This window comes from Scyliorhinus canicula, chromosome 3, assembly GCF_902713615.1.
Source record: "Scyliorhinus canicula chromosome 3, sScyCan1.1, whole genome shotgun sequence".
Classification (NCBI taxonomy): Eukaryota; Metazoa; Chordata; class Chondrichthyes; order Carcharhiniformes; family Scyliorhinidae; genus Scyliorhinus; species Scyliorhinus canicula.
Genome location: NC_052148.1, coordinates 133253633 through 133271997, shown reverse-complemented (window position 1 = coordinate 133271997; position 18365 = coordinate 133253633). Strand labels below are relative to the sequence as shown.

The 18365-nt window shown below is 44.1% G+C and overlaps 1 protein-coding gene across 7 annotated transcripts in view; it reads right to left on the bottom strand.

Moving 5' to 3' along the window:
- The window catches only part of rbm47 (RNA binding motif protein 47), a 273757-nt gene that overhangs the window by 195533 nt on the left and 59859 nt on the right, over positions 1–18365 (bottom strand). For 5 of the 7 annotated variants that reach the window (XM_038791353.1, XM_038791355.1, XM_038791357.1 and 2 more), the window contains one exon: positions 17091–17249. The gene's annotated coding sequence lies outside the window, so the exon portion shown is untranslated. Of the gene's footprint in view, positions 1–15952; positions 16480–16979; positions 17004–17090; positions 17250–18365 lie in introns of those variants that run through there. The other 2 variants (XM_038791363.1, XM_038791358.1) reach the window with 2 other exon arrangements.

Sequence of the window (18365 nt, the reverse complement as noted above, 5' to 3'; positions counted from 1 at the left end):
CTAGAATGGAGAATGCGCAGGCATTTTACGACGCCAAAATCGGTGCCGAACCCTCATCGATTTCGGGACCAGTAAGGGGCTAGTAGCGGCGCCTGGTGAAACTCCCAGCTTCGGCAGCCAAAACGAAGGGTCCCTGTCCGCGCATGCGCATGCCAATGACCTGCAGCAATCGCAGCGTAAAACATGGCGCAGGCCGTGCGCGGACCCAACCCGCCATCCACGACCCCACAGGTCACCCCCTGGGTACCCCCAACTAGTCCCCCAGCCCTCGCGGAAGCCCCCCACGGTCAGCTGCACGTATCCCGGCTGAGTGTGGCGGCGCTGGACACAGTCCACAGCCACCATGCTAGGTTCCCAACTGCTGAGATCACGTGTCCCGCATGGTCGGGAACTTGGCCAATCGAGGATGGAGCATCACAGGATGGCCTTCCAATGATATGCCAATGCTGTTGCAACAGCACGTACCGCACAACGCGATGACGCCATTTGGGGGGGGGGGGGGTGCAGTGTATGGCTGACCAGCCCTGACTTGGGCATCGGAGCCCATTCTCCGCCCAATCGCTGATTACAATATCGGAGTCGGGCAACAGAGAATCCCGCCCAATGGCTTCGATCTTCCCAATAATTAATTGGAGGAATTTTCTGATCATCCTGTGTTGCATGTCATAATTTTTGTGGTAATTAGTGCTGCATTTTGAGCAAAAACACAAAATACTGGATAATCTTTGCAGGTCTGACAACATCTGTAGAAAGAGAAGGACGCTAACGCTTCAAGTCTGGATGACTTTGTCAAAGCTGCTGAGAACAGCATTTTGAGCAGTCTGATTTTATGGAGTCATTTCTTCAAGGAACTAGCTGGAAACTGCCTGAATTCATTTCACTATATTATCCCTTCAGTTGGCCGGAGCATGTGCATCAGAAATTAAAAGCCAGCCTTCCAATCTGTTGTACCCCTCAATACATCAAAGGAGAGAGAACATCACAGCTGAACCCAATTCTGTGCTCATCTGATCACATCTTTCTTGCAGAAGGCAATGTATAGCAATGAAGTGAAATCTCGACCAATATTCCCCATCCCAGACCCAGAGATGCTCCCCTCTGGTTTTCATAAAGGTATCCCTGATTGAGATCTGCTACCTCATTACAAGCCAGGGACAGACCCTGGGATCTTGCATTACAGATTTGGTGATCAAGGTGCTTGCTACTTCAATTCTCTGGCCAATTTCTATTCTGAGCTCTCTGTATTTGGCCTTCCACACTGTCCCAATGAATGCTCAAGTATTGCACCTCATTTTCCTCTCAGTTTCAGGGGCATTGAAACAAAATAGGGGTGAAAGAGAATGCTGATTTTCTATCATGTTTAGGAACATATGAATTAGGAGCAGAAGTAGGTCATTCAACCCCTCGAGCATGTTCAACCTTTTGATAGATCTGATTATGGCCTCAACACTACTTTCCTCTCTACCACCTATAACTTCTGGCCCCAGCCCCATTAATCAAGAAGCTATCTACCAGCCTTAAAAATATTCAATGACAGCCTAAATTACTCTTTAGAGAAGGGTACTGCACTGGAGTGCAGCACTGGGCTGCAGTAGGGGCGGCATGGTGGCAGAGTGGTTGGTACTGCTGCCTTACAGCGCCAGGGACCTAGGTTCGATTCCAACCTTAGGTGACTGCCTGTGTGGAGTTTGTACATTCTCCCCATGTCTACGTGGGTTTTCTCTGGATGCTCCGGTTTCTTCCTATAGTCCAATGATGTGCAGGTTAGGCGGATTTTCCATGCTAAATTGCCCCTCGGTGTCCAAAGGTTTGGTCTGTTTACGGTGATAGAGTGGTGGAGTGTGCCTCGATCGGGTGCTTTTTCAGAGGGCCGGTGCAGACTCCATGGGCTGTATAGCCTCCTTCTGCACTGAAGGGATTCTATAGAGTATAATGCTCAAATTGGAGTTTGGTGACTGAGGGAGTTTCAGTGAAGAGGGAATGAGTTGATCCTTATCAACTCATTGTGACAGCAGCTCGTATGTTCCCCGCCTCCCCCCCCCCCTTTTCCTCAGAAAGATGAGTGGCAGCCTTGGTAAGTAGGACCTGGTGAGTATTCTACTGTCTTTAATATATATTAATACACATAGGGGAAGTAAAAATAAAGGGAATAATTTAAGGGTGAGTCATAGCAGGGCTGTTTGGCCATGTGGAATGATCATTCTTTGCGATGTGAGGAATCAGGGACACTTCTAGTGCCCACGGTGACCAGGTGTGAAGGAATTGGCAACATCTACTTGAAATTTATGTTTCCAAGTTGTAGCTGTGACTGGCGTCACTGTGGAGCATCCGCAAGGATGAGATCTTCATGGTTAGCATATACAGTGAGGTGGTCACGCTGCAGTTAAAGCGATTGCAGGTTGAAAGAGAATAGGTGATCGCCAGACAGAGTAAGAGCATTAGACAGATAGTGCAGGAATCCCCTGGGCCCATCTTCCTCTCTAATAGGTTTTCCATTTTGGATGCTGCTGGGAGAGGTGACTTCTCAGGGGAATGCAACAAGAGCCAGGTCTGTGCATTGGGAGAAAAAAGGAGTTAGGAGAGCAATAGTGATAGGGGTTTCTATTGTTCTGTCGTAACGGGATGTGACAGCAGGCTTGTATGTGTCCCCCATCCCCCCACCGGTGCCAGGGTGACCACGGTTGGCAGCTGGATATCCAAGAATACTCAATATTTTGGAATAACAGGAATAAAGGAAAAGGAGAGAGGGTGAAGTTGTTAATTAAAGATGAAATCAGTACATTAATGAAAGAGGATACTGGCTCAGAAAATCTAGATGTAGAATCAATCTGGGTGGAACTAAGAAGCAACAAGGGATGTAAAATATTAGTTGGAGCTGTCTATGGGCCTTAAACAAGAAGTCAGAGATGCATGTAACAAGGGTGCTACAGTAATAATGGGTGGCTTTAATTTACATACAGATTGAGCAAACCAAATTAGCAATAATACTGTGACGGATGAATCTCTGGAATGTGTACAAAATAATGTTTTAGACCAGTTTGTTAAGGAACCAACACGGGAACATGCTATCCTAGATTAGGTATTATGCAATGAGAAGAAGTTAATTAATAATCTTCTTGTAAGGCGGATCTTTAGGAACCAGTGAAAATAATATGATTTAATTAATCATTAGGATGGAAAGTGAAATAGTCCAATCTGAAACTAAGGTCTTAAATCTTAACTATTGAACCTACAAAGATATGAGGTTTGAGTTGTCTTAGACTGGGGAACTTCATTAAGAGGCATGATGGTGGATAGGCAATTACTGATATTTAAGGAACTAATGTATGCATTGTAACAGTTATAAATCCCTGTCTGGTGTAAAAACATAACAAGAAAAGCAGCCCTACCATGGCTAATGAAATAAATTAAGGACAGTATTAGATCCAAAGAGGTGTTAAATAAAGTTGTTTAGTTCCAATGCTGCCTCAGTGATAAAAATTGGAAAGCAAGTCTTGACTTCTTCAATTCCAACGTTATTCTGTTCTACAATCACTTCTCATCCAACACACAGTGCCACTTGTATCCCCTTTATATACATACATATATATATATATATATGTGTGTGTGTGGCAGTCTATCAAACAATCAGTGTGGTCAATAAATCAACTAAAGCTCCAGTTCCGACTTAAGCATTGGTGAACGTTAATGCTTTCTGAACAAAAGTTGCAGGAAAAGGTAGCAAGCCTGAGGATTGGGAATTAGTTCAGAATTCAGCAAAGGAGGACCAAGAGATTGATTAAGAGGGGGGAAATAAAGCATAAGAGCAAACTTGCAAAGAACATGAAAGCAGACTGTAAAAGTTTCCATAAGTATGTGAAAGGAAACGGGTTAGTGAAGACTAATGAAGGTCCCTTGCTGTCTGAAACTGGAGGATTTATAATGGAGAACAAAGAAATGGTGGAGCAATTAACAACTTTAATTCTGTCTTAACCGAGAAAAACACAAATAACTTCCCTAAAATGCTCGGGTACCAAGGGTCTAGTGAGAAAGAGGAGTTGAAAAGGAGAGGTTGTGAGCAACAGTGGTAGCACAGTAGTTAGCACTGTTTCTTCACAGCACCAGGGTCCCAGGTTCAATTCCCGCTTGGGTCACTGTCTGTGCGGGTCTGCACGTTCTCCCCGTGTCTTTGTGGGTTTCCTCCAAGTCCTCTGGTTTCCTCCCACAAGTCCCGAAAGACGAGCTTGTGAGATGAATTGGACATTCTGAATTCTCCCTCTGTGTACCCGAACAGGCTCCGGGGGTGGCGACTAGGAGATTTTCACAGTAACTTCATTGCAGTATTAATGTAAGCCTACTTGTGACACTAAGTGACACTAATAAAGATTATTATTATGAAATAATTAGTGTTGCTGAAGAAACAGTGCTGGAGAAATTAATGGAATGAAAGCCAATAAATCCAAGGGCCTGATAACCACAGGGTGCTAAAGCCATGAAAATAGTGGGTGCATTGGCTGTCATTTTCCAAAATTTTGTAAATTCCGGAATAGTCCCAGCAGATTGGAAGGTAGTAAATGTAACCCGTTATTTAAAAACGGAGGAAAGGAGAAAACAGGTAATTACAGATTGGTTAGACTAACATCGGTAGTAGGGAAAATGCAAGAGTCTAATATAAAGGATGTGATAACATATCAATGGGATTAGATAAAGTCAACATGGATTTTTGAAAACGAAATCATGTTTGACAAACCTGCAGGAGTTTTTTGAGGACGTAGCTAGCAGAATAGATAAGGGAGAACCAGTGGATATGGTATATTTGGATGTTCAGAAAGCTTTTGATAAAGCCCCACATAAGAGGTTAGTATGAAAAATAAAAGCACATGGGATTGGGGATAATATATTGGCATGGACTGAGGATTGGTTAGCAGATGGGAAACAGAGTAGGAATAAATAGATCTTTTTCAAAGTGGTAGATGGTGACTAGAGGGATCCCACAGAGATCAGTGCTTGGGCCGAGCTATTCACAATATACATTTGAATAAGATGTAATATTTTCAAGTTTGCTGACAACAAACTTTGGTGGGAATCTAAAGAGGATGTTATGAGACTTCAAGGTGATTTAGACTACTTGAGTGAGTGGGCAAATACATGGCAGATATATAATGTGGATAGATGTGAAATTCTCCACTTTAGCAAGAAAAACAGTATGGCAGAGTATTATTTAAATGGTGATAGATCTGGAAATGTTGATGTACAAAGGGACCTGGGTGTCTTTGTCCACTAGTCACTGCAAGCAAGGGTGCAGGTACAGCAAAGAGTTAAGAAGGCAAATGATATGTTGGCCTTCGTTGCAAGAGAACTTGATTACAAGCGCAAGGATGTCTTACTGCAGCTGTACAGAGCATTGGTGAGACCATACCTGGAGTATTGTGTGCAATTTTGGTCCCCTTACCTAAGAAAATATATACTTGCTATAGAAATTCACCGAAGGTTCACCTGACTGATTCCTGGGATGGCAGGATTGTCGCAGCAGAAGAGGTTTGGTTGATTAAGCCTGTATTCACTCAGATTTAGAAGAACGAGAGGGGATCTCATTGAAACGTATAAAATTCTGACAAGGCTGGAGAGACTAGGAGAAGAGATGTTGTTTCTCCTGACTAGACAATCTAGAACAAGAGTTCACAATCCTAGGATAAGAGTTAGGCCAATAATGAGGAGAAACATCTTCACTCAGGGGTTTTGAACCTGTGGAATTCTCTACCACGGAAAGGTGTGGAGGCCAAGTCACTGAATATATTTAAGAAGGAAATGGATAGATTTCCAGTCTCTAAGGGCTTCAACGGGTATGGGGATTGTGGGAGTATGGCATTGAGATAGAGGATCAGCCATGATCATACTGAATGGTGGAGCAGGCTCGAGAGGTGAATGCTCCTACTTTCTAAGTTTCTGTGTAGGAGTATTCTACAAATAACAATCCTCTGAGAGAAACAAATTCTTCTCTTCTCTGTCTTAAAAAGGAGACCCCTTAATTTTAAGCTCATATCCCCAACAAGGGAAAATATCCTCTCAACATTCACTCTGTCAAGTTCATTCAGATTATTATATGTTTTAATGCAATTATCTCTGATTGTTCTAAATTCCAATGGATTCAGACCATCTGTCCAACCTTTTCTCAGAAGATAACCCCTTACCCCTTTATCTCAGGAATCAGTCAAGTGAACCTTCTCTGAACTGCATCTAATGCATTCATATCCTTTCTTAATTAAGGAGATCAAAACTGTACACAGCGCATGCATGCGCATGACGTGGCGGCCGCCATGTGCATGCATCTGCAGCTCTCAATGTGGTCTCACCAATGTCCTATTCAACTGTAGCCAACCATCCCTATTTTTGTTATTCCTTTATTAGAGTTACAAAGCCAAAGCTCAGAGTGGACAGGGGCAAACCCCTGATCCAGCTCCTTGTCTGCTCCAAAAAACAATTCAAATTGAATCCAATTCATGGTCTCCACAAGAGAGACGAACCAGATCCAGGCATTATACCTGATCTCATGTTTGATTTTAACCGAAAGGCCGAGAAGCGATGTAGCCAAACATCCCTACATGTATATTCCACTCCCCTTGCAATAAACGGCAATATTCCATTTGCCTTCAGAATCACTTGCTGTGCCTGCATGCTAACATTTTGTAATTCATACACTAGGTCAGCCCTTCTGTACCGCTGAGCTCTACAATCTCTCCCATTTTCTATTCATCCTGTCAAAGTGGACAGGTTCACATTTTCCCACATTATGCTCCACCTGCCAATTTTTTGCCCACTCACTTAACCTATCTATGTCACTTTGCAGACTTCTATGTCCTCTTCACAACCTACACTCCTACCTATCTTTCTGCCATCACTTATCAAGTACTATTGCCAAAATCAGGGGCTGGATTCTCCACACCCCAACGCCGAAATCGCGTTCGACGCCGGGGCGGAGAATCTAGTTTCACACACAATTCTCCGTCCCCCGAGGAGTAAGCTTCGCCGCATACCCACCACCTGCAGCCATTGCTTGAGGCCCGCCCGCTATTCCCCGCCTCCGACCAGTCGAAGTCCCAACATCGTATCTCTAATGTGGCCCTGCCATTCGGGATACTCGCAAGGCGGCTGCGGACTCAGCCCGCGGCTGCCATAGTCGGGGGCAGGCCGATCGTAGGGCGGGGAGGGGGGGGGGGCATCATACGGGACTAGGCCTTTATTGTGCGGGGGGTCCGGGTCGGGCGCGTGGCCGATCGGGGGCAGTATTTCTGCGGTCCAGGTCCGCAGTCTGAGTCTGTCATGTTGCATAGCGTGGCGGCCGCCATGTGCATGCACCCCCTCTGACCCGGAAGTGCGGGAGGGCCGTATCAGCAGCTGGAGCCGGGAGCTCCATGACAGCTGCCTGCTAGCCCCCTGCAGGGCTGTGAATCTGTGGCCTTCTGACGCCAGTTGTTCTGGTGTAAAAGACCACAGATTTCATGACGGCGTGGGGACATAGTCCCTGAAACGGAGAATCCAGCCCAGGCCTTTCTTGAGTGTGTGATAACGGGGTGATTTTTTTCCCCTTCCTCCTTTCCCTTGTCTTGTTGCTTATAAACATGTTTCAGTTGTGAAGGAGATTTATATCTGAAATGTCAACTGGTTCATGTTGCTTTGACAGAAGCAGCCTGTCCTGCTATTTCCCCTAACATTTAGTGTTTGTAGCAGATATTCATCATTCCCATTTGTTTGCTTTTTGTTTCTCCCAATCTCTGTGGTGCAATTGATCATGATTACACAGCTATTGCAGTTCATGCCCACATGCAGTAAATTCAATGACAAGTAGCATTTGTACACATAAGTGCCTGGTACATCACCACCTCCAGCATAACCATCTCCCCATTCAATAGTATAACCACCATCAGCATTCTGGTTGATCGTGATTTACCAAAAATCGAACTGAACTTGTCACATAAATGTCATGGTACTAGAACAAGTCTGAGTCTAGGCATTCTGCTAAGTGACTTACCTCCTGACCCGGAAAACCTTTCGACCACCTACACGGCAAAGTCAGGAGAAGTATGATGAAATACTCCCCATTTCGCCTGAATGGGTGAAGCTACATTAACACTCAAGAATCATGAGACAAAGCAGTCCACTTGCTTGTCATCCCATCATCACCTTAAATACTCACTCCCTACACCAGCAGCACAACCCAGTTTCAGTGTGCTCTAGCTACAGAGTGTACTGCACAAAGTCACAATGGTTGCTCTGCAAGAATCTTCAAAAGCTCTGACCTCAACCACCTTCAAGAACAGGGCTGAAAAAGCAGGTGCATTGGAGAACCATTACCTTCAATAGATCCCCCACCCTCAAGTCACACAGTATGCCAACTGTTCCTTCTTCATCAATCAGCCAAAATCCTGGAACTCCCTACCTAACAGCACTGTCAGAGTATCTTCACCACATGGACTGAAGTGGTTTCAGAGAAACACCACTCTCTCTCAAGGGCAACTAAGATGGGCAATAAATATTTGCCTAGCCAGTCTTACCCATATCTTGGGAATTAATTTTAAAAAGCTCTACATTTTTATAAAAGAAAAATGATTAGAATGCATTTATTCATTCAGACTGAATTGATTGGCTGTAACTGAATGACATCAGTTACGATACTGACAACTACAGCATCACATGTGTTTCCTAGCCTGTGCTAAGCTGCATGTGTCAGTTTGGGTTGGTGTCATTTACATAAGAACATAAGCAATAGGAACTGGAATAGGCCCGATGGTTCAGGACTGCTCCGCCATTGATCTAACCCTGGCCTTAACTCTAAATTTCCACCGCATTACCCTTAATTGACTCCACAATGTGTCTATCGCATATAATCAATGACGCAGGACTGGATTTCCCCCCACGTCCGCCGCAAGAACGCCACGGGCGAGCCGCGTACAATGGAGAACTCCCTTGACCTTGGGCGGGATTCTCCGGTCGCTGGGCGGACGTGGCCCTCAGTCTCTCTGGGGTAGAGAATTCCAAAAACTTTTGACACTCAAGAGAGGGAATCGCTCCTCATATTCACCTTACCACCTCGTTTCCTTAGCAGTGTCCATGGGGTGGGGAGAGGAAATGAACAGCGACGGTTCCTCTTCCTAACAGCCATCTAGTGACTCCTGCTAGAACGCACTCCATGTGTAAATATCAAGGGAGGGTGTAGGATTGTGTTTGCCCCATGTGATCAGTCCAGTAATTGTTGGCAGGCACTGGTTTCAACATGTGAAAAACAGCCAACTGTTAAGGTATCAGACTAATGGCCAATAAAACTGTACTCAAACATGAGGCAGCCATGTTGAGAGGAGAGGAGAAATGGCTGAGGGAGAGGGAGCCTTTAGGTTGCATGATGCTTTTAAAATTGACTTCTCCAACCCCCAGCCCCCGAACAAATGCAACCATCCTTTAAATTGGGCTTTTTATTTTTAACTGGGCCTTTCCTCCATTTCACCCAAAGAAATGAAGCCGTTTTTCATTTCTTTTAAACAGACACAAAGTGTATAATTATAGTCACTGAAAAAAATTCAAATGTGAAATCAAGACAGCGCATTCCTTACTGTGAAAGTAATAATCCAGAGTATTGAGGTCACCAACAGAAAAACAAAGAGATCAATACTCTTTTTCAGCAGATAAAAAGTCAAAAGTTTAGGCTGTTGTGTGAGCAGTTATTAGGAAAAAACTGTGCACCATCAAGTTCCTTGTATTACCAAACCCTCCCGTGTCTCAGACTTACAAAGGCCACATTGTCTTCAGAAACCCACAGAGAAGATGTGCCTGATCTTGGCAGGGTCTAGGTGTACCCAAATCTTTTTGTTGTGGTTTTTTTTTTACACACTGGCACAGAAACATGAGAAGGCAGTTATAATTTTACTTCCTTGTTAACCCTCCTCTCCTAACTCAGAATTGATTGTGAACTCTCATTAAAAAGTGTACTGATGCTGACAATACTGAACGGGATGGAGTTAACTCGTGTGGAGAGAGCCACACTTCACCTTCACTAAAGGCACCCGCTGAATAAAATATGTTTTATAATCATGGTTAAAAACATTTTGCTGGATCTCAGCTCCTTTTGTTTTGTGGCCTCTTTTGGAACCCCCTCCATACTTTACTCAAAGATGCTGGACTGGCAGGGTGACCCGAAATCCCAAGTGTTCTACTTTTAATAAGGTCTACAGTAAGTATGTGTGCACAAAGCAGGCATTAACCAAAGCGTGTTAGGACTTTAATGCCTGTCTCACAGCAGCAATTAATCACAGATCAATCATTGCTTTGAGAAGCATGGCAACCAAGAATTTGCAGTAGTTTTGTTTTAATGGAATTTTCGGCTAATATGCCCTGATCCCTGACAGAAGGTGCTTCTCCGATATTCCTCAGCTCCCACACGGAGAACCATAAATTATAGGGCTTTCTACTAACAACTTAATTGACAGTGATTCCTAGTTGTGGCATCATAACATTGCGTTCCATTGAGATCACTACGCCAATGCCATGTGAATGCACAATAGCAATTGTCACTGCCACTCTGTACTTGCATCAAATAGGAAGCCTCACAGGACACAAATAAATGCAGGAAGGCAGGCACGTCGGCCAGTCTCCCAAGATCTCGGCTGCTCACCACAACTACAACAACTTATATTTATGCAGCACTTTTAACATAATGAAACATCCCAAGGCATTCACAGGAGCATCATAAAACAAAGTATGACACTGAGCCATATAAGGAGACGTTAAGTTAAATGACCAAAAGCAGAGTTAAGATTTAAGGAATATCTTAAAGGAGAAAAAATTAGGTAAAGGGATAGAAAGGTGAGGAAGAAAATTACCGACTTTAGGGCCTAAGCAACTGAAGACACGGCCAACAATGGTGGAGTGATGAATATCTGGGATGCACAAGAGGCCAGAATTAGAAGAGCCATTAGTTCACTTTGGGTGTACAAATACATGTGTGACTACACAGTCAATTCAATAGCTTCTCTTTAGCTGCTCTCTCAATCTTCTTCCATATAATTCCATCAAGCTGCCAAGAAAATGGCTCAGAATGAAGCATCAACAAACAATTAGCAAAGGACCTGCTTTCAGCAGAGCATACATGATGATGATGATGATAATTCAGCCATTGTGCATAAATCAGTCCATTAGCATAAATGGAAGTGAAAATGTTCTCAGCTCGGCTCCTCAAAGCTGTGGTGAAATGCCATACTTTGCAACGTGGCACGGCAGCATCTCAGCAAATGGCCAGTGTCACATCAACATAGGCAGCGCCAACAGACTATTCAACTCTGCTGGGATCATTGCCAAGCCTGACATGTACAGTTTGTAATAATAACTGTGCCCCTACGTATAGTAGACACCACTTCTCATTCAGTTCCCCAGGCAGTAATTCAGGAAAAAGTTAATCAAGTTATTATTTATCAACAATAATTCATGTTGGCAGCACTCCTAACTCATCCAACTACAAGCTTAAACTCATCCATTCATAGTCAGTGAGAAAAGCTTCCACTCACAGTGACATTTGTAAACTGCACTTACCACTACATTTTTCATCTTCAGTCTGCATTAACAGATCTTCTAAGCAACAAGCAAGCAGTTGTTAGATAAAATCTGGAGCTTTACACACAGTTAGTGAAGGATTCTGGCAGATCATAGATTTCATAGAATTTACAGTGCAGGAGGCCATTCGGCCCATCGAGTCTGCACCGGCTCTTTCATAGAGCACCCTACCCAAGCCCACACCTCCACCCTATCCCCATAACTCAGTAACCCCACCCAACACTAAGGGCAATTTTGGACACTAAGGGCAATTTATCATGGCCAATCCACCTCACCTGCACATCATTGAACTGTGGGAGGAAACCGGAGCACCCGGAGAAAACCCATGCGCACATGGGTAGAATGTGCAGACTCCGCACAGACAGTGACCCAAGCCGGGAATCGAACCTGGGACCCTGGAGCTGTGAAGCAATTGTGCTATCCACAATGCTACCGTGCTGCCCCTAATCATAATCATAATCATGTAGATGTACAGTGTGCATCCAATGCAAAATAGCCCTCAGGTCCCTGAGCCTAAAAATGAAGGGTCTTACTATACGGACCAATGAGGATTTTCAGCATTGTCAACATCGATTCATATTTGCTTGTGCGGATTATAAATACACGTATAGACCAGTGGGCCAATTTCTGTGCTATAAATTCTATGTAATACAGGACAAATGGCAAGCTCGTAGTATGCTGTGCAGTGTTCCTGCTCATATGAGTCTATTCATGATCATGTCTGTCTCTTCCAGTAGCTTCCTCCACTTTACAATCCCCTTGACACCTCCTTTATTTGACTCAGGCCTTTTGTACATTTCCTTTGCTTTGCTTCATCATGAACAGTCACCATGTATGCCTCATGCTCTGAAATTCTCTCCCTAGATTGCTTTGCCTCTCCACATGCCCTCTCTCCTATAAGAATTTATTTCGAACCCATCTGTTTTACCAAGCTTTTGAGCAACTACTTCATCTTTCCTTCAAAGTCTGATCCCTACATTTTGCCATTTCAGACACAGGTGTTGTGAGTTTGCTGCAAGTGGGTTAACAACAGCAAAGAACGCCCGCGTAACATGTAGAATAATCACAAAAGGGAATATTTTTAAGGATGCTCTATTAACCTTTAGGGACTTCAAAAATAGTTTTCCTTTTACCCCTAAAGTTGGTATTGCTTAAGTTTCTGAAATGTATATTGAGGTTTAAATTTCACATTTTTGTTAGAAAGAATTGACGCGGTGTATCAAAATAATTTGATCAAACTGCTGCAAAGAAATTGCCAGCAATGCAAAGGGTTGACATATTTATCTGTTGCAGTTGAAAGAATTCTTGAGGAGAATAGTGAACACTACCGGATGATGGCCAAAGCACATGTTGATCTGTTTGATCCAACTATCACGGTTGCTTGACAATGTTTATACTAAATTGTTCTGTACATTTGTTGAACAGAGATGTTAATTGGTTAGCAAGTAATCCGGTCGAGTTTTGTGGGTAAATTATGGTTTTCCCTGGTACTGTTCAGGCATGTACAACAAATGCACATTCCACAGCTTGATTAAGGAGGTTAGTGGTTTGGTTATTAATTCCTTGAGTAAATTTTTAAAAATCATTGGCCTTTGTATGGATACTCCCTTTGCAACCCTTCCTCACCACGAGATGGGAAGGCGAGAATTGTGTGTGGGGGGGAATGGGAATGCTTGGGGTGAGGGGATAAAGAACTAAACACAACGAATGCACCAGCAATATATTGCACATATGCCCAATGCTTTCTTTATGGCAAAAGTCAGGGGACGGGATTCTCCGTTGCCCAACGGCAATATCATAATCGGTGATCGTGCGGAGAATCCCTTCCGATGCCTAAATGGGGGGCGCTGGTTTTTGAGTCTCAGCCCCCTCCGAAATGACGTCATTGCGTCGTATGCCGTTGGAACGGTGTTGGCGCGTCATCGGAAAGCCCTTCCCGATTCTCCACCCCTGATGGGCCAAGTTCCTGACCACGCGGTTGACGTGTGATCTGAGCGGTCTGGAACCTAGCATGGTGGCTGCGGAATGTGTCCAGCACCGCCACAGTCGACCGGGAGCCGCACTGCTGGCTGGGGGCTTCTGCAAAGGGACTGGTGGGGGGGTGGCCAGGGGGTGGCCAGTGGGGCTGTATTTGGCAGGTCGGATCCGCGCACGGCTGGTGCCATGTTGTATGGTGCAATCACTACAAGTTGTCACCGTGCACATGCATGGCCACAGACGCGGGCATTCTCAGGCCGTTTTTGCCGCGGGAGTCGGGGATTTTACCCAGCGCCGCTGCTAGCCCCTCACCGGTCCCGGAATCGGTGAGGGTTCAGCGCCAATTTTGGAGCCGTAAAGGGCAGCACTCAGCCACTGAAATGGAGAATCCAGCTCAGGGCCTCTGAGCATCTTTAGCTGTTTAGCTGCAATACGTATTTAAATGCAATCGCAAGCAAGTTTTAAAATTCATCCTTGCCGCATAAGTTTTTCAATGTCGGTAAACCTGGCAGTGAAAACTGTCAGTTCCACAAGGTTCAGAACTTCTCGAAGACCAGGGAAAGCAGGTACGCAACCATCCGGCCCCATCCCCATGAAGGAAGTGCCCCCTTCCAACCAAGGGCCATTATTTTGGATGTGTTGTGACTTAGGAATTTATCACCACTAATGAAATTGTTTTCTCAAGAATTTCACAATTTAATTTTATCCGTTGCCTCAATTTCATTAATGGCCACTATTTTCAACCAAACACAACTTATCCCATTTTTCGGAATGTGATACGAGGAGTCTTTGGAGTGTGGAGTCTTGCCAAATCGATTGGCCATTCAGGTTGAACCTCTTGTCGTGGACTTGAGTTCAAATACCAGTGGCACCTGACATGACAATGTCATTGCTGAATTTTGATGAAATTCTTTAAGTGGCTACCAGTGGAAAAAGCCAAAGGTCTTAAACAAAATGTACATGTCAGAGTACACTTGTTGTGTAATCAAAATGGGAAACAAAAGTGTTTAAATTGAGAAAGCGGAAAATGAACAGGATTCATAATTTCTTTAAAACGTTGCTGCTGGTTCTGAGAAGGGTCCCACCTGAAGCATCAGCATTTCAGGCAAGAGCTCTTTTCTACTCTTTCATGTTTTAATCATTTTTGCCAGCATTTTCTGTTTTATTTCATATTTTCAATATCTATATTTTTTGCTATCTCACATAAGTTGTTATTAGTCAACTAAAATCAAGCTAATGGAGGGCGCAGGAGAAAACATTTGTTCTTCAAAGAGGCCTAGAAATTATTGCCTAAGTCATGCACATTTTTATTTTGTTTACATAGAATATGAAGAAAAGCAATGCTTTAACCTCCACTCCAGATCTAAACATCTCTGAAATACCTTTTAAGTTCTTGTGATAAACCATATAATGGCAAGAATGTCTATGTGTGCCCTTCTGCACCATAGGTTCTGGCGGATAAGTTGACCCAGCGTGTAAGACAACCCAATGTTTTTGACTCCAATGATGGTCTTCACATATACTTGGCATGTACAACAACCCCCTTTTTAGCCAAGGCACATTATGCCCACATTAGTTGTAAGCCTCAATTTTACAGCCTACAATTAGATGTTTTACTTACTAGTACCTTATAACTGGGCGCAAGGGGTCAAGCAGATGATAAAGGCTGTGTTGTGAAGATACGCGGGAATTTAAAACATGCCCACACAGAGAGGACCCTGCATGGTGAACAACAAAGATGCCGATCACCCACACCCATGGTTGACTTTGAATTCTTGGCGTATGTCAAACCCTGTTTTTGGAGAGATCTTTTGAGGCTTCGAAGGTCGACTTATACGTTGACATCTAGGGTAATCTTGCGCATTTACTTGCTAATTGCTCTAGTTGTTGAAGCTTACCTTTACCCCCAGATTGCTTTTTACCTGGGTATTCAATTTCTAGGTTGTTCACTGGATTTCATGATTAAATGTAGAACCACGATTAATATCACTAGAGGTCTAAAAACTCTCAGCTGTATAACCTGATTTTTACTTTAATCGCTAATCCAGCCTCTACAGTCACAACCTTTTCTCTGCTTTACCCGGCACCTGCAGCCCTCACAATGCTTTCATGTAACAGATCAATATTTTGTCAGTTTGGTGACATAGCAATCGTTTCCTAGCTCTTATATAGTTTAACATATGGAAAGCAATGGAAAATTACTTTCGAAGCAATGATCAATTTTGCAAATAGTTTTTCAGTTTACGTGGCTTTTGATGTTAAATTCTAAACGCACAACTCTCCAGCAGTAATTTTCAAAAGTGAATACTTGTGAGAATTTACTTGCAAAACATGACACCAGACATTGGTTCGTAAGAGAAAAATTAAAGAGAACAAATAGCCAAGAACCTTGACCTACCTCTTTTTAGATTCAGGACCTCAGACGCCAATTGTCTGCTTCTTCATTGCCACTTAGTGAGAAGTGCAAAGGGTTTGGCAGCATACAACCCACATCTTTTTTAATCAAGGTTAACTCGGCAAGGAGTGCCCAGCAACTCCCTCCAATGCTATTTACGGCGGCAAAATCTGCCTTCCTTGTGTGTGTGTGTTTTTTTAAACAACACTTCGAGAGCACCAGAAGTATAATGAAATTTCGGGAAGCTTGCAATTAGACCCAGTTAATCTAAAATACCTGACTCTCGCTGACCTAAGCTGCGCATTCCAAGGGGGCTAAATAGCAGCTCAGAAACTGCAGCGCTCCGAGGAGGAAAAATTCCGAGCCAGTCTCAGAGTGTGAGGCATTATTCTCCTAAAGTTTGCTTTCAGCCCACTTGTGGCTGTTCAGCTTATTGTAGCCCAAACTAAGATTGTGAGGGTTTAACTCACAATTTGTTTAGTCTCTCTCTCTCTTTCCTTCTTCTGGTTCCTTTTCTCTTCAAACAAGTTAGGTTTTTGTCTCATAATGAATGCCCTGCCCCTAAAGTCACCAAACCAGAATTTTGCTGCAACACTGGCAACTTCCCGTAAATCTAAATTGTAATTTTATCCTGTTCACTGAGCCCTCATTGGCTTAAGGCCAGCCTAACATTCCAGCTGAGGTAGGAGCACAGATACCTACCTTTTCTCAAGAGTGCAATGATTAAAAAGGGTGTATTGAACAAGAAGTTGTGGGCATTAAGAAACTTGTTAAACATGGTGGCCTAGAAAGGCACTGACAGCCTGTCATCATAACAGAAACTGAGAGTTACAATGTTCTTTGGGGGTGGGGGGGGGGGGGGGGGGGGGGGGGGTGGAGAGAACACAGGCTGACTTTTCCACAATTCAAAATACAAAATGCACCTGCCAGCACAGCCACACAAAGAAAACTTCAAGAAAGCCATCCAGTTCCAATCGGCTTTGTGATTTCTAGATAATTTAAACATATACAAAACTTAAATACGCCTTACCTTGACTACTTTCAGAACTCGCTTCAGGTAAATTATTAAAGGAACAAGGTGACATGTTACCTTAACTTGACCGACACAAAATTCCACCAGAGAAAGGCTGAGCTCACTTACCTGGGACAAAACAAGGTTTGGATTAAATCTGGCAGGTACGTCGCTCAGAGAGACCCATGACCTTTCTGATGTGTTCATAGCATCATACTGGTTGTGACTCATTCAGGAACAGGTGCCAGATATTTTTCTCCCCCTTTTCTGTCAAGTGTTTAAGAATCACTAGGGAAAGAAAAATGAACTAGCATAAGAACAGATTATACTTTTCTTGGCTTTGACACCCGCCACCCCCATCACATAATCACATACAAGGAAATTAAAACGTGGGACAAAATTGTCTCTACCCTCAGCTTCATAAGACCTACCTGGAAAAGGGTTAATCGCTGAGTCAAATTGAATTAAAGTTTACAGTAAACTTGCATTAACCAATCAGAATAAAGTTTATTGCTTGTGACCAAACAGTTTGAAACAGAAATTTGATAATACCAGAAATGAGAGGCGTCTGTTAAAATCCCTGTTTGCATTGCGATACACTGACTGGCTTAGATTTCAAGCACTTTTAATTGTGATCAAAGCAAATAGGAGAAGGAAGCAACCCCCCTTCTAGAATATTTTCATTGGATATGCCCTGTTTCCCAGTCACACCCCCACTCAGATGAATCTCTCAACCCTGCCAATTCTCAGCACTGCAGGATAAAGGCTGACCACATCACAGGCCCGGTAGAGTGTAAGGCAACGTATCAGGGGGAACGGCTGAGGCATGAGGGTGGAGAGTGGAGCTGGTGGAACTCAGGGTCACCATGTAGCCTGTTGGATTTGGATGGGAAAAGGAATGCTCACCTTGCTAACATGCCTCCTCTTTTCCTACCTTGCAGAGAATGAATTTCAGAGTACAGCCAGCAAGGCTCGCTATCTACCTGGCTGCAGCTGCCTTTACGGAAGCACAAAGGCTGGAGGCACAGGGCCTGCTCGGGGAGGGCCTGCACAAAAGGAGCCTGCCCCAGAAGAGCAGGGGCCAGCCTGTGAGGCTAGCGTGCTGGCTGTCCAAGAGTCCGAGGAGGAGGTTCACAGGAGGCATCTTCCTTTGAGGAGTTGCCAGACTGCGCATGTCACCGAAGACGACGGCTAACTAGGGAGACCGTGGACCACCTGTGCCAGATGGTGCCACACCTGCGCACAGCGGGGGTATGCAGGAGGATATCCGCTACTGGTGGCTGTTAAGGTAATAACCGCCCTCAGCTTTTATGCCTCTGGGTCTTTCCAGGGGCCGGGCGGGGACATTGGCAGGCAGGCAGCACATGGGCAGCAGACTATATAAACTTCAGTCTGGACCAGGTA